At 43.8% G+C, this 14,321-nt stretch overlaps 1 protein-coding gene across 10 annotated transcripts in view; it reads right to left on the bottom strand.

Annotated features, from left to right (window-relative positions):
• ST3GAL1 (ST3 beta-galactoside alpha-2,3-sialyltransferase 1) overlaps nucleotides 1-14,321 on the bottom strand; it is an 85,858-nt gene that overhangs the window by 55,673 nt on the left and 15,864 nt on the right. For 3 of the 10 annotated variants that reach the window (XM_054193518.1, XM_054193508.1, XM_054193512.1), the window contains one exon: nucleotides 12,582-12,650. The exons of 2 other annotated variants lie outside the window; for them this stretch is intronic. The gene's annotated coding sequence lies outside the window, so the exon portion shown is untranslated. Of the gene's footprint in view, nucleotides 1-6,136; nucleotides 6,422-12,581; nucleotides 12,651-14,321 lie in introns of all 10 variants that reach the window. 5 more of the 10 variants (XM_054193509.1, XM_054193516.1, XM_054193510.1 and 2 more) reach the window with 3 other exon arrangements.

Raw genomic sequence — 14,321 nt, 5'->3', positions numbered from 1 at the left:
AGTCAGTACTACTTGTTGGGTTTTTTCATTTGGGAGGGAGGAAGAGCTTGGGAGCTACTTTTGGGTGAAGGTTCAAGGTGAAGGATCTGGAGCACAGGAAAAGTAGCCTCCTTGTAGCCTTGAATAAGGCCTTCAAAAAGCATGAGTTCATGCACATACAGGTCCTGTGCAGGATCTGGCCCTCACTGATGTACAATATATAAATAATAATTAGTGGTTGAAGGAAAAAAAACCAAAACAGTCCCCTAACTTTAGCCAACTTAATAGCTTTAGGAGACGGACCATCAGCATCAAGAAATACAGCGCCACAGAGAGATTCTCCAGAGCAGAGAACAGTTTTACCAGAGTAAATCCGGATTAATTCAGCCATTTTTGGTGCATACTTATCCCAGAGAAACACGCCAGTTTCTCTATGCATCGATAATGATTTTTTTCCTACACTTTGGGTAAGCCCTTCATAGATACCCACCACTTGATCCTGAAGGCTCAACTTCATAAAGAAGTTGCAGTGGGAGGTGGTTATCCTCCAGCCTGGGTGGAATCCATCACATTTTAAAAGGCAATTGTGAGAAGACATCTCACCCAGGCTGCAAGAAACGGCATCTTAATCTTGAAACTCTTTCTGTTCTGCAGGATTATTTCCATGGAGCCAAAGGTAAGAAGAACCCTCTCCACTACTGCTCCTTGGATAGAGTTAAAATGCTCTCCAAACCCTACATTTATAAGCAAGATAATTTCTCAGTGCCTTTGCTAGGTTTAAAAATGAAAATTAAAGCATTATTAGGGGCTAAGGGTCAGGTGTATACCCAGCCAGCTGGCTGGCAATGACTCCACCTGGAACAAAGAGATCTCAAAATAAACTTTTTTAATGAGAAGGATGGCCAAAAGCCAAGCAGAAGTTGCAGAGGATACCTCATTAAAGAAATTGATAAGCCTAAGTCAGGTCAATCTGTTTAAGTAACTCAATGGCTGCAGTCAGATAGGAATAGATGTTTAATTTGCCTTCAGAAAAGCAGCAGCACAGTGGGAGCGGAGGAGGAGACCTCGTAGGGAGCCATAAGCTTTCCATAAAAGTTGGTAATCATGCGGTAAGTCGCATCTGTGGTTTACTCGCTTGGAAAAGAGACATCTCGCACAAAGTGAGCTGAAACAGTTGTAGGCAGCGAGAGCTGCCGCACACGAGGAGCAGATCTGCGTTCAGCAGCATGTGCTAATACCATGGGATCTTCCCTGCACAGCCACAGCCTATACAGGGAACACAGGGGCAACCGACAGAGACGATTTTGGCAAAAAAAAAAATCAAATTTAAGGCGTGAGCCAGAACCTGATTTCTTTTTACACCTTTGCAGTGCCAGGAGAGCTTCAGCAAACAAGCGAGCTGATTTTCTGCTGGAACGAAAAGCTCAGATTACGGTTCTCGTATTGAAAGTCAAGCCCAGGGGCCCCAAACAGGAAAATAAATTCTTGCAGTTCGAAAAGTTTGCGCCGCGAACTGAACAGCACCGCCTGGCCTCGGTCAGGATATCCGCTCTGCGTACACTCGCCCGTGCTGACGGCAGGGTTATCACTAACTTCAGGATTTCCGTAACGCTGAGACCAGCACAGCCCCCAGCGCGCTGTGCATCCAGGCAGCAAAACGCCAGCAGCCAAACAGCTTCTTGCTAATGATTGCTGCTTACAGGGCACCCTATCAGCAGTAATTAGCAAACCGCTGCTGAGCTCAGAGACCTCATTTGCAGGTATGCGGGTGACCCCACTGATACGACTTTGGGGCTTATTTCATCATTGAGCAGAAAAATAATGTCTTCAAGTAATTGCATGGCTTGGTAATGGGTAAACAAGAGCTTTGCTTCAAAAAAAATTAAAATAAACCTAACGTTGGTTTTATTGGGCAGATCTCAGCAGCAACCCAATAGGAGGTTTTGTCATGCTTGGACTTAATCTACCTTTTAGAGATGATGTATAATAAATTATCATAATGATTAAGAGCCAAGCACAGCGTAAATGGAGTCCCTATCACCCAGGCTTCAAGCAAGCATTAAGCTTTATAATGTATGTGTGTACACAGTAATGAATAAGTATGTCTCTCGCAGGCTTTTGTTCCTTGCAGGCCTACTCTGAGGGGTTTGGTGCATGTCAGCAGCCCCAACCATTAAGTACCCTTCTGTCAGGCCCCAGAAATCATGAGGTTTTGAATTATTTGAATAGACTTTCTAGTCTCAACACTGGGAATCACACCTCAAAGCTTCTCCCGCTAATAGGAAAGTTAGAAAATTACTTAAAACATGAAGGAAGAGACTCCCACATTCCTACCCAACCTGAAAAGGGGGCGGTTTGGTGAAACACCATTAAAATAACCATGACAACATCATTAATCTTATCAACACAGCAACAATTTGCAAGACTAAAACCTGCAGCTCCACAGTCAAAGTGAAACCCATTTGTTGGGAACCGAGTGAAATATTTTTTACCCTGGGAAAAGGTTACTACATCCTGACTGAGGGTTCTCCTGAATTTCCAAAAGGGGCCATGTTAGGCAGGTACTTCACCAGGGATTTGGGGACCCCAGGCACCTCAGACACTTCTTGGTGCACTAACATCCCCTGCCCTACTCATGGCATAGAATCACAGAATCACAGAATGGTTTGGGTTGGAAGGGACCTTAAAGATCATCTAGTTCCAACCCCCTGCCATAAGCAGGGACACCTCCCACTTGATCAGGTTGCTCAAAGCCTCATCCAACCTGGCCTTAAACACACAGCGAGGCATAACAAGGACCCTTCAATACCCCACCACACAAAAAATCTTGTCCTCTTTGGGATGAAAGGAGGCAAACCCAGGAGCTACACAGCTTGGAGGGAGGAGAATATTTTAGCCAGGATTTTGGCTAGATGATTACTATAGACCATTAAGTTGTTCTCCTCTGGCTGGGTTTATTGTTGATTCAACAAAAGAAAGCAGAGAGGGCTGAGTACCTGCCAAGCCTGTGCAGAGCAGTTGCAACCAAAATGGGGGGGCGGGAGAAAAAAGCCAGCGTAAAATCAGAAGGAAGCCACAAAGCCTTTTTTTCTCTCACACACGCAAAACTGAAGCTAACTTCCTTTTTCTCTGAATGTAAAACCTGCAAATGCAGAGTCTTGGGAGAAAATCAGCAGGAATCACTTGCGTCTCAAGAGCGGCAAGGGATGGGTGATCTGGATCTGCAGAGAGCTTGAGGTAGTCAAATGACTTTTTCAGGGCTTTGTGCCAGAACGAAGCTGAACGACACAGAGATAATCCGCTGAAAGAATGCCCCATACAGCAGGGGAACAGCCAGATGCTTCCTGTGCATGAGATTTCAGGGTAGCATAAGATTTGTATCAGGACACAGGTTCAGCATGGTCATCAGCAGCACGTCAGAGGGGGAAAAAAACTAAAAAAAATATTGGAATACAGCAATGCAAAGGCTGATCTAAAGGGCAAAATGCTTCATGCTGGGAAGTTGTCACAGCCTGAGGTCTGGCACTGAGAAACAGCAGTGGCGAGAGCACCGGAGAGCCATCCCAGTGCAAAGCCATATGCGGGCGGATAGTAATTTAGTAATACTCATGAAAGGTTCAGCACAAATAAGGAAAGCATCGCTGTGAAGCAGACAACATTCCCAGCAACCTGAAATGCCACTGAATTTGACTTGAAAGCTACCAATTTAAAAAAAAAAAAAAAAATCTATATTTTGAAAGTCTAAGGATCATACATCAGTGTAATTTTAGATCTCAAAAGAGCTGCCCGCAACCTAGTTGTTGGGTTTTTTTAAACATAGTTCCTTAAATGTCCAAAATTAGGTACTCAAGCAAATAGTGCCTCTAGCAGACATTTGGGTATTTTGTGGTCAGACTTTCCAGTTACATCATGTGCTCTTTAGCAACATCTTTCCTTGTTCCTGAGTACTTCAGGGTCTCAGAGGATTTTAGATCACATCACATCTAAGGCTATAGCTGTCCGGATAGTCACAAATACTCAAAATATTATGAGCTGAACAGACAGAGAGACACAGAGCAGAGTGCCGGGTGGCAGAGGTGTGATGCAGAATTACCATCTAAAATCTTCTGAACGCGAATCATGTTTTCACACCCCTCAGCTGCATTTGCAAGGCAGTGATCCTTTTACTTCTCTACAGAATGACCAATATTTTTAGCTTTATTCTTTTACATATTTAGTGATTAGCAGAGAGCATAAATGATGTTTCTCTGCTAAAGAAATTTCACTTCTGCATCCTCCACCCCTTCCTGAGAAAAGCCAATAAAAGCAATTTTTTTTCTTTTTTTTTGCAATGAACATGTGTAAGAGCAATGGGGCTACCAAAGTAAAGGCAAACCTGTTATAATATCAATGGTGACTTGCATACACAGTAGAGCTAGCCTACTGAAAAAAGAGCACAAACTCTGCTACAAAACATCGGACAAAAGAATCTGAACGGTGTGAACAAAGGGAAATTGTCACAGAAATTACAACTGATCAGACATATGTGCAGGAGGAATTCCATCCCCAGGTTACAGCTTCAGAAGGCCACCAGAAAGTCGTGAAAGGGTCTTGAAGATAGGAAAAGCTATCTCCCTCTTTTAATCTTTTGGAGACGGCAATACAGCCCAAAGCACAAGATACAATATCTGGCATATCAGAAACCCTGCTTTTCTGGCTCACTCAAAACTGTAGCAAGTTTCAGGGTCAACTAGACTTTGAGAAAGCAGCAACGCTTCGGTGGAACTTAAATGTTGCTATTCTTTCATTTCAGAGAAAAAATGCTAATGTTTTCCCTGTGGCAGAGGGCTCACAGCATCCTTTCAAGCAGGGGACAGGGCCACGAATTAAATACTTGAGGAAGTTATTTTCTCATGTGGAAAACAAACACTTCGCGAGAGGCTTCACTCATTGCACGTGCGGGCGCCTGGGATCGGGTCAGTCTGGATCTCTCATCTATGAGAGGGTACAAGGAGGGTCACGCAGTGGGAAGGCACTGTCTGGGTTAGCTTTCGGCTAAGCCGTGCATCTTAACACAATTGATTATTTGGGTTTTGACTCTTTGTTTCTATGTAGTAAGCTTTTATGAAAAAGAGTCTGGGTCCTGGGGACTGCAGAGCAGCTCTGAGTCAATCAGGCCAGTAATGGGTTTTTTCCTCTCTACAGAAAGAGAAGCAGATGCTGTGAATTACGACCATAAAGAAGCTTCTCCGTCTCTTCCACGCTCATCTACAACACTTATATGCTCGATGTTTCAATCGAAAATACCTAAATTTTTAATATTTTTTTTTTAAATGGCATAAAAGAAGTGGGCAGGCACAGCTCTCACCAGCTTTCAGTAAGGTGCCGACAGCTCAATGCTGTTTGGGCTCTGAAAGCCTCCCATCTTCTTACCTGATGGACACAGTCTTAGGGCTTCAAATCTCCGCAGAAGAAAACCACAAACCCCATGTTAGCTCCCTCAGTTTAGATGCCTCAGCCTCTACCCTATGGCACCTGCATCCCTAGCAAAGAGGTTAATGGGATCTCGCTTCTACCTCTGTCAGGGCAGGACCCATCTGATCTAAAGTTACACCTCAACACCCGAGCAAGTCATCAAGGCTTCTTTAACTGTCAACAGGGATGAAGTCCCACCTCCAGAGCCTGTTTTTAGGATGTTCCCTCTGAAATGAGATGAATCACATGCTAAAATACCTATTTTTCTTTGCAATCTACAACAGGAGAACAGACAACCAGGTCTGACAGCAGCACGTGCATTGCAGATGCTTGCACTTGGTCAGATGCATCCCACACTCATCTCCTGCACTCTAAGCAAAGTCCCAGCACAGGAAAACAGTCTCTGCTCCAGAAGGAGCAAAAACTGCTTCCCCCCTCCCCATGCAATCCCTTTCATTTCATAAGGTGAGCAGTTTTCTCCCAATTAAAAGAAGCCGGAGTATTCTTAAAAGAAAATGAAGCTCAGTTCCCTTGGTGATGCCTGAGAAAGTACTTCCTTCTGCAAGGTCATTTCTAAATTATGAGGTCGCAGCAGCATATTATTCCCAGTATCGATTCTGCCAATAGCTCTGTCAGTCGGCAGCACTGAGAGGGGGCAGATGGAGCAGGAGTCTTGCCCGTGAGAGCCACACGTGTACTTCACCTGGAGAGAGACATGGAAACCAAGCCCTACCCTCAGTGCTAAAGGGCAGGGCTCGTTGCCAAACACAGGCATGGTTTTCCTTCATATCTTAGTCATCCCACGTGTTTTTGCTCCCTGCCGTACTTCCCAAGGAAATGAGTTCCAGAAGTCAGGCTTTTTTTCTAGCTGTTTGTTTTCTTGTCTCCTCAAAGCATGGACTCCACTTGACGGTTTCCCCTCTCGCCTTTTTGTCCTCACCGCCAGCCCAAGACACCCAAGAGGACAGCACTCTCAGCGCTTCCTCACCTGAAAAGCCACAGAAATGAAGAATAAAGACACGCCTGGGAACAAAATGTACTGGAGCTGACACAAATGGGAAGCCCTGTGAACCCAAAACCGCCTTCTCTGGCACGGGTACAATCACCACATCTCCATCCCCCTTCCCAGTGCTGTGATCAAAAGGAGACAAATTTAACACTGTTCCAGGTTTCATCCTGCCAGAGAAAAAAAGATGAGTGTTGTGATAGTGGCTCCCTCCTCTCTCTGTCCCTGCATGTCATGTGAAGTATGAGAGTAACATTTCTGAGTAGGTACAGAGTAACTGCCGTCCATACAGCACCTCAGATTATGGAGTTGCCTGGACAGCAGTAATTCCTCCACCCACCAAGATTTTCTGCTTGAAAGGTTGACAGCTTTCCAGCTACTTTGGGCCTGGCAGCCCTCCAAACTATGATCCCATGGGACACTACTGTGCACCTGGACTGATTCATTCCCATACCCATGCGCCCTTCACTGCTCAAGGATCATCGTGGCTGGATTTCACCTCTGTTTTCATAGCCAGGCAGCCAGCAGCATCCCATTTTGATACCCTCTCCAAGGATGTTCCACCTCTTTGCCAAGCAGGGCCACCAAACCCTGCTGAGGGACACCTACTCTCACCACACTACCAACCACACACTGTCATTTGCAACCGTATCTACTACCTATCAATACTACCTATTTGGGTTGGAAGGGACCCTAAAGATCACCATCCAGCCTGGCCTTGAACACATCCAGGGACGGAACATCTACAACTTCTCTGCGCAGCCTGTTGTAGAGTCTCACCGCCCTCATGGTGAATGAGCCACATTCATTCTTCTCGTCTAGTGTATTAAGGGTTACAAGGTTGTAGCTCATAAAACCATTCAGTTAAAACTCTCATATGTTGAGAGCTCAGGTATCAAAAACTACCTGTCTAGCAAAAGGAAGCACATTTTTATTTTATAAATAGGTGTCTTTAGGACCAAGTAAGCATTAAATTCTCCTTTCCCCATCCACAACAGTGGAGTCTCTAAGAATATTACTCTTGCACATTTTAACATCTCATCAGTCATGTTTGCACAACATGGGATACGGAGAACCCTTAGAAAGAGAAAAAGAGCCCATAGTGTTATTAATGCTACTGGAGTCTCTTTATACTGCAAATTCAAAGGTTCCCCATATGTCTTCATTACTTTAAACTTTTGACATCTGTGACTACCCCACGGAATAAGCCATCTGCATTTCAACTCTTCAACAGCAGATGCCTAAGGATTGTCAATACTTCAGTAAACTGTGCAGACCCATCCGGGTCTGTTACAAAAAATTCCTAGTGTGATAGCACATTTTTAAAAAAGGGATAGAAAAGAAATATTAATCAAAACCAGACAAGCTCTTAAAGAGGTGCAAAGTAGCAGTTATAGTCTACTGCTGGCAAAACCCCACAAAAGCAGAATTCCCAGCTCCTCTAAAGCAGAGACAGAAATTAAACCCTGTTTTCAATTCAGTGTCCTATCCAAAGTCTATCCCTTTTTGCTCACTTTAAGAATGAGCAGAGTCTCTATTTACCTAATCTCTTCAAACAGGACCCCTTCAAAGGCTCAAATCAGAGATCAAATCACAGGCTTTTGTTAGGACAAAGATAAAGTAAATGTTATCTTGTTTCCCTGAAATTGTAGGTCACCAGTGCCCAGCCTACGATTATACAGTAGTTAAGAATAAGCTCAGATCAATATTGTCACTGAAACCCACTTTTTCAAAGCAACGGCTGTAGCAGCACTGCAGATAGAAGGGCCAAGTGTTACCAGATGTTGTTGGAAGGTGCAGTTGAGAGGCTAGTGATGCAGGTTCATGTCACCAGAATGTGTTACAGACATAAATAACAGATTTTGGTCAGCCAGATGTAGTTTCCCGTGATCGAGGATGGGTAGTTGTTTATATATGTGTATATATATTTCCTCACCTGCTCCAAGAGTTACCTTGTGTAGGGCAAATCTGTGCTCAATTTGCCCAAATGCTCCACATAAACTTGCCTCCCTCTTTCTTTCCTGTACATTAGAAGGCAAGAGAGGTGCTCCCATTTTTCTTGTTGTAGTTTGGGACCTCACAGTGTAGACCTTGCTAGTTTTTATTATTCCCATATGTGGCATAGTTCCCTTTCCTGCTGTTATCCACTGACACATTGTCACTGCAGGGGAAAAAGGAAGGAGAAGAAGGTAATGACACGAAGCACAAGGTTTTAACCTGAAGTTTATTCCTCTTTGGCTGTCTGAGGCTGCTTGAAGCATGAATCCAGTTCTGCTGTTTAAAAAAGGAATTACCCAAGTGACTCACCTCTTGCTGAGAGAGGGAGACCGCTGGCTTGTTCATCACGTGCCAGCGTTCAGAGCACGCCGCTCATCCGTGCTCCCAGCAAGAACCTGATTCCTGCAATTTATTCTTGGGTCTGCCGCAGATTGCATGGCTTTGGGGAAATATCAATAAACACTGGAAAACTTGACAATTTTAAACCAATGCTTCCCTTCCCGACAGACTCTTCCTGTGTAGCCTTGTTCAAGTTCAAATGCTGAAGCCGAGATTTTAAACTTGTGCTTGTATTTTAAGTCTTGTTCACACAATCTTTAGCAGCATTAAATTGGGGGATAGTCTGCTGTGAAATTTAGTCATCTGGCTACCATGAAAAAGTGCTGGCATGGTCGTTTGATGTTCTGAGAGGGGCTGGTACTCCAAACCAGGAGATACTAGAGCTTTTCAAGTCCTGCTCATTATTTGCTTCACAATGACACAGGAAACAGTAAGGTTATTAATCTGTAAATAATCTTTCCTTCAGGGATCTGGGAACAATCTACAGGACATAGCAGTTGCATTTTTTTTTCCTCCATGAAATGCTTCGTTAAAATACTGCTTACTTAATAACAAGCTTGGGGAGGAAAAAAAAAAAAAAAAAAAGGACGAAGAAAAATAAGTGATGCATTTTTATGCAAAGCCAAAACTCCTGCACCTCTTTACTCTGGTTGTGCTACAAACAGCTTGCTTGAGTTGCAGGAGATTTGGCTTTGCATAAGAATGTTTCACAAGACAAGAGGGAAAAAGGATTCTTGAGCACAAGGGAAAAATTAAGAGGGAAAATGCAAGATAAGACGGACAGATGAACAGTTAAAGTCTCCGACACCTTGATCTCGGCACATCAAATAGAATACATCTACTTACATGCAGACTGTGCCCTTCTTCTAAAACTACACTCCCTCCTCAGTGAACAGATATCCAACTTCAGATCAAAGCCTCCTGAAGGTTTGTTTTTTTTTTTCTTGAAGCTACTTTCAGTCACTCCCTGCAGTCACCCTCACTCCTTCCTACACCCCTTGATACATTGGATACAGGGCAGCTCTTCAGATTCAAGTTTTAACACTGTACATCACCATGACTGATCGGACTTTAGCAAAAAAAAATGTGTAACGATAATTTCAGAAAGGAGGAGGATTAATTTTGGTGTGATACTGCAAATCAATCTTCATTTTAGAGTAATTAATTCCAGCAGCTACAAGACTCTCAACACAGACACTACTGCTGCAGGTACCCAGTAAGAATACTGCCCAGGTACCTGCCGTAATGCAAGCTATGGGCTTTGTAACTAAAATAGATTTATGATGGGACTCTTCTGCCCAGTAACCCCGACACTATTACTGCAACAGGTTGCCCAGAGGTCGTAGATACCCCATCCCTGAAAACATTCAAGGTCAGGTCAGATGGGGCTTTGAGCACCCTGATCTAATTGAAGATGTCCTTACTCATTGCAGGGGGGTTGGACTAGATGGCCTTTAAAGGTCCCTTCCAACCCAAACTGTTCTGTGATTCTACAATTGTTCTACCGTGCCAGCCTATCCCCAAGATCAGAGGCAGGGGATTATGCTTGCGGGTTAGAGGAATAGCAAACACAAGAAAGACCTAAGAGAGCCTCACTGCTTGTCCAGGCAAAATGGGATGAAATCCTGGCCACAGCAAATTTGGTAAAAGCTGCAGACAGAGGAAGAAAAATCAATAGTCCGATTTGCAGTGTCTGGTTATATTAAGGATATTAGAAGATGCAATGATGATTCTGGCTTAATACTTAAGAGCATAAAAATAAAACTTTGGGCCAAATTATGTTCCCATTTTAGTTCATTTAGATCTGTGAAAATGAATTGAATTACTCAAGATCTTCATCTATGCAATAAAGCTGGTCATTTTGGCATCGCAGTCTGTGGGTACTCATTACAGAAGCTAAACCGCAGGCTCGCTCCAGATGGCTTGTCTCTACAACACAGCATACATCCAAAGCACTTCACAAACTAATCACCTACTGATCATATCCCTTCAATTAAAAATTACTCAATATTTCCAAGTGCTGGCATCCATTTTAGAAATACCAGAAAATTATGAAGTGCTTGGACAATAATATGCAGATTTTCCTATATTACAGAATTGTCAGCTAAACAACATTCACCAGTTTGGTGAGGCAGTATAGTTCATATCCGGCACATGGTGTATTTGGAAGTTTCTCCACCTCTACATCTGCTGTGGAAACAGCCTTAGTGGGACTAGCTGAGAAAACAGACAAATAGGGAAAAAATGTCTCATACCCTACAGTGGGGATACAGATGGAAACAATGTTTAGAGCAATTTGATTCAATCAAGTGGCAAAATCATGGAATCACGGAATTTTTCAGAGTTGGAAGGGACCTCTAGAGATCATCTAGTCCAACTCCCCTGCTAAAGCAGGATTGCCTAGAGCACATTACTCAGGACTGCGTCCAGGCGGGTCTTGAAAGTCTCCAGAGAAGGGGACTCCACAACCTCCCTGGGCAGCCTGTTCCAGTGCTCTGTCACCCTCACCGTAAAGAAGTTTTTTCTCATATTTGATCAGAGCTGCAAAGGAAAAGCTGCAAAGGAAGCTCCAGCATTATTCCTTTTTGATGAAGCGGACCCAAGTTAATGCACACACTGCAGAGGAAAGGACGCAGGACGGGAGACCTTTGCCAAGCAGTGCAGAGTTAACCAGGAGGTTTCATTCACCCACTAAATCATACATTTGCTTATATGGCTGTGACACTTATTCTGGTTTACATCAGGTGAATCATAGAATCCTAGAATCCTTTAGGCTGGAAAAGACCCTGAAGATCATTGAGTCCAACTGTTAACCCAACACTGCCAAAACCACCATTAAACCATGTCTGTAAGCACCTTGTCTACGGTCCTTTAAATGCCTCCAGGGATGGTGACTCAACCACTTCCCTGGGCAGCCTGTTCCAATGCTTAATAACCCTTTCAGTGAATAAATTTTTCCTAATATCCATCCTAAACCTCCCCTGGTGCAACTCGATGCCACTTCCTCTCATCCCATTGCTTGTTCCTTGGGAGAAGAGACTGACACCCACCTCTCTACAGCCTCCTTTTTTATAGAGAGCGAGAAGGTCTCCCCTCAGCCTCCTTTTCTCCAGGCTGAAAACCCCAGCTCCCTCCACCACACCTCACAAGACTTGTGCTGCAGACCCCTCACCAGCTTCGTTGGCCTTCTCTGGACACGCTCCAGCACCTCAGTGTCTTTGTTGTAGTGAGGGGCCCAAAACTGGACACAGCACTCGAGGTGTGGTCTCATCAGTGCCGAGTACAGGGGGATGATCACTTCCCTAGTCCTACTCACCACACTGTTCCTGATACAGGCCAGGATGCTGTTGGCCATCTTGGCTACTTGGGCACACTGCTGGCTCATATTAAGCCGTCTGTCAACCAACACCCCCAGGTCCCTTTCCACCAGGCAGCTCCCCAGCCACTCTTCCCCAAGCTTGTAACGCTGGATGAGGTTGTTGTGACCCAAGAGCAGGACCCGGCACTTGGCCTTGTTGAACCTCATACCATTGTAGAGCCTGTAGGGCCTTCCTATCCTCAAGCAGGTCGACACTCCCACCCAACTTGGTGTCATCTGCAAACTTATTGAGGGTGCACTCAATCCCCTCATCCAGACCTTTGATAAAGAATATATAAAAATAGAGAGAGGCATAGACCTGCAGACACAATGATGATGTTTTTTGTGGAAAACGGAGAAAAATACTGAGAGTTTACTGCATGGTTTTCTTACACAAAGCCAGCCAGGTTTTTATTCTTAATGCAAACTCCTCAGAGCATCACTCACCAGCTATTTCAGCTTGAATCAATGAAGTCTCTTCTCCAGGAATACAGTCGTTAGCTCCTCCAGTCTCTGCTGATAGACAGGCAGGGCTTACATTAGTCATGGCTAACAACTTGGAGCAACTAGCAATAAAGCTAAATTACGCCTTTGATGAAGTAGCAGACTTCCTTACTCATTTTAAAGAAAATTAGGGGTATTATCCAGTCAAATGGCTGTGCATGTCAAATTTGGCTCAATATATTTAACGTCGCAGACACGCTTTCAGCGAGGAAAAGGTGGCTCAGCTCCACAGCAGGAGCAGATGTTTGTATGGGATAACTGAACCATTGTGAGTAAAATCTTCCCGCACTGTACCACATCAATTGCTGATGAATTATGGGCTGTAGGTAACCTATGGTCCATAAACACAGGACCCTCCACAGTCATCTGAACAACGTTGGATGTGCCTTGTCATTTCCCCTTGCGAATATACCCTGCTAGTCTGCTGAGACAGCCATTTCCCACCTCTTCCCAAAGACAGCAATTAAGATATTTGATTCAGTCACTCATGTCCCCCATGCTTTTAGTGTTTATAAATATTAACGACTCTGATGATTGCTATATAGCACTCCTGTAGTTTAAAGCTTGCAGCATCTCAAATAGTCATGGCAAAGAGACAGTTATGGGGAAATCAAAGCTGACAACAGAATTCAAGAATAAAATTTTCAAAGAGAATAAGGCCAGCCATTGCACGAGGCCACCCATCTTGCTCCCTGACATTATATGTCTGTGTTTAGGCAGTTCAAACACAGTGCAAGTGTGTTGCTACAGCAAAATTGTGCTTTGCAGCAATGACAAATGTGACTTGTTCATTTGGGAATATAAGTGGGTATGTAATAACATACTAGTTTCCTTTAGAGCAGCCCTATGAAAACGTGTATTCCACTTTCCTTTTATCACAATACAGACAGGTATGATATAAACACAGCCTTAAAAATGAGCATGTACACAATCAAAACGTAAACAAAAAATATATCGATTTGGGGCTGTAAAGGATTTGGCCGTGACTATCTAAAGGCAACCTGTGCTCTCCCACCACAAAACTGTACGTTTGCCTTTGGCACTTGTGTCAGTGAACACTAGCTGCAGTTGTGCTAATAAAGATCCATTTTCTTCACAGCAGATAGGTAAGTTGTAGCCTTTATTCCAGAAACCCCAGTATTTTCAGCTAACCGCTTCACCCTGTTCTAGGTTGCAGACCTTTTCTTACAGATGTCACTCATGACCAGAGACCTACTGTACTAGCTTATTTTTACTTCACTGCTAGCAACTAGAGTCACTGCAGGTCATTAAAGAGACTTGTCTGGCTGAACAGCTTCCAGAATTGCAATGCAGTAGGCATTTAATATCCTCAGAAGAAAGGTACTACGCAAATAAAGAGCACTGTGTTGTACCGAAGAAGGTCCTCTGATTACCATCTCTTATTAGTCCAACAGAGGTAAATGGATTCTAGCCTGAGTTTTTGCAATGCAGTTTCCTGGATAAAGAGTCTTTAGTTTAAAATAAACCCTGCTAAACAAGCTATAGTCCACTTAGCTTGACAAATTTAAACAATTAACCTGCGGGAAGCCAAGCTTCTTTTTCATATTTGCAGGTCAGCTGCCTTGAGACAATGTCTGAAGTACAAATAGGCTTTCAGGGCCAGATTCTGATTTCATTCAGCACGGTGTAAATCAGGAATAATCCCTTCAGAGATTAGTAGGA

This window comes from Rissa tridactyla, chromosome 2 (assembly GCF_028500815.1).
Source record: "Rissa tridactyla isolate bRisTri1 chromosome 2, bRisTri1.patW.cur.20221130, whole genome shotgun sequence".
NCBI lineage: Eukaryota > Metazoa > Chordata > Aves > Charadriiformes > Laridae > Rissa > Rissa tridactyla.
This window is presented reverse-complemented; position numbering and strand designations above follow the sequence as displayed.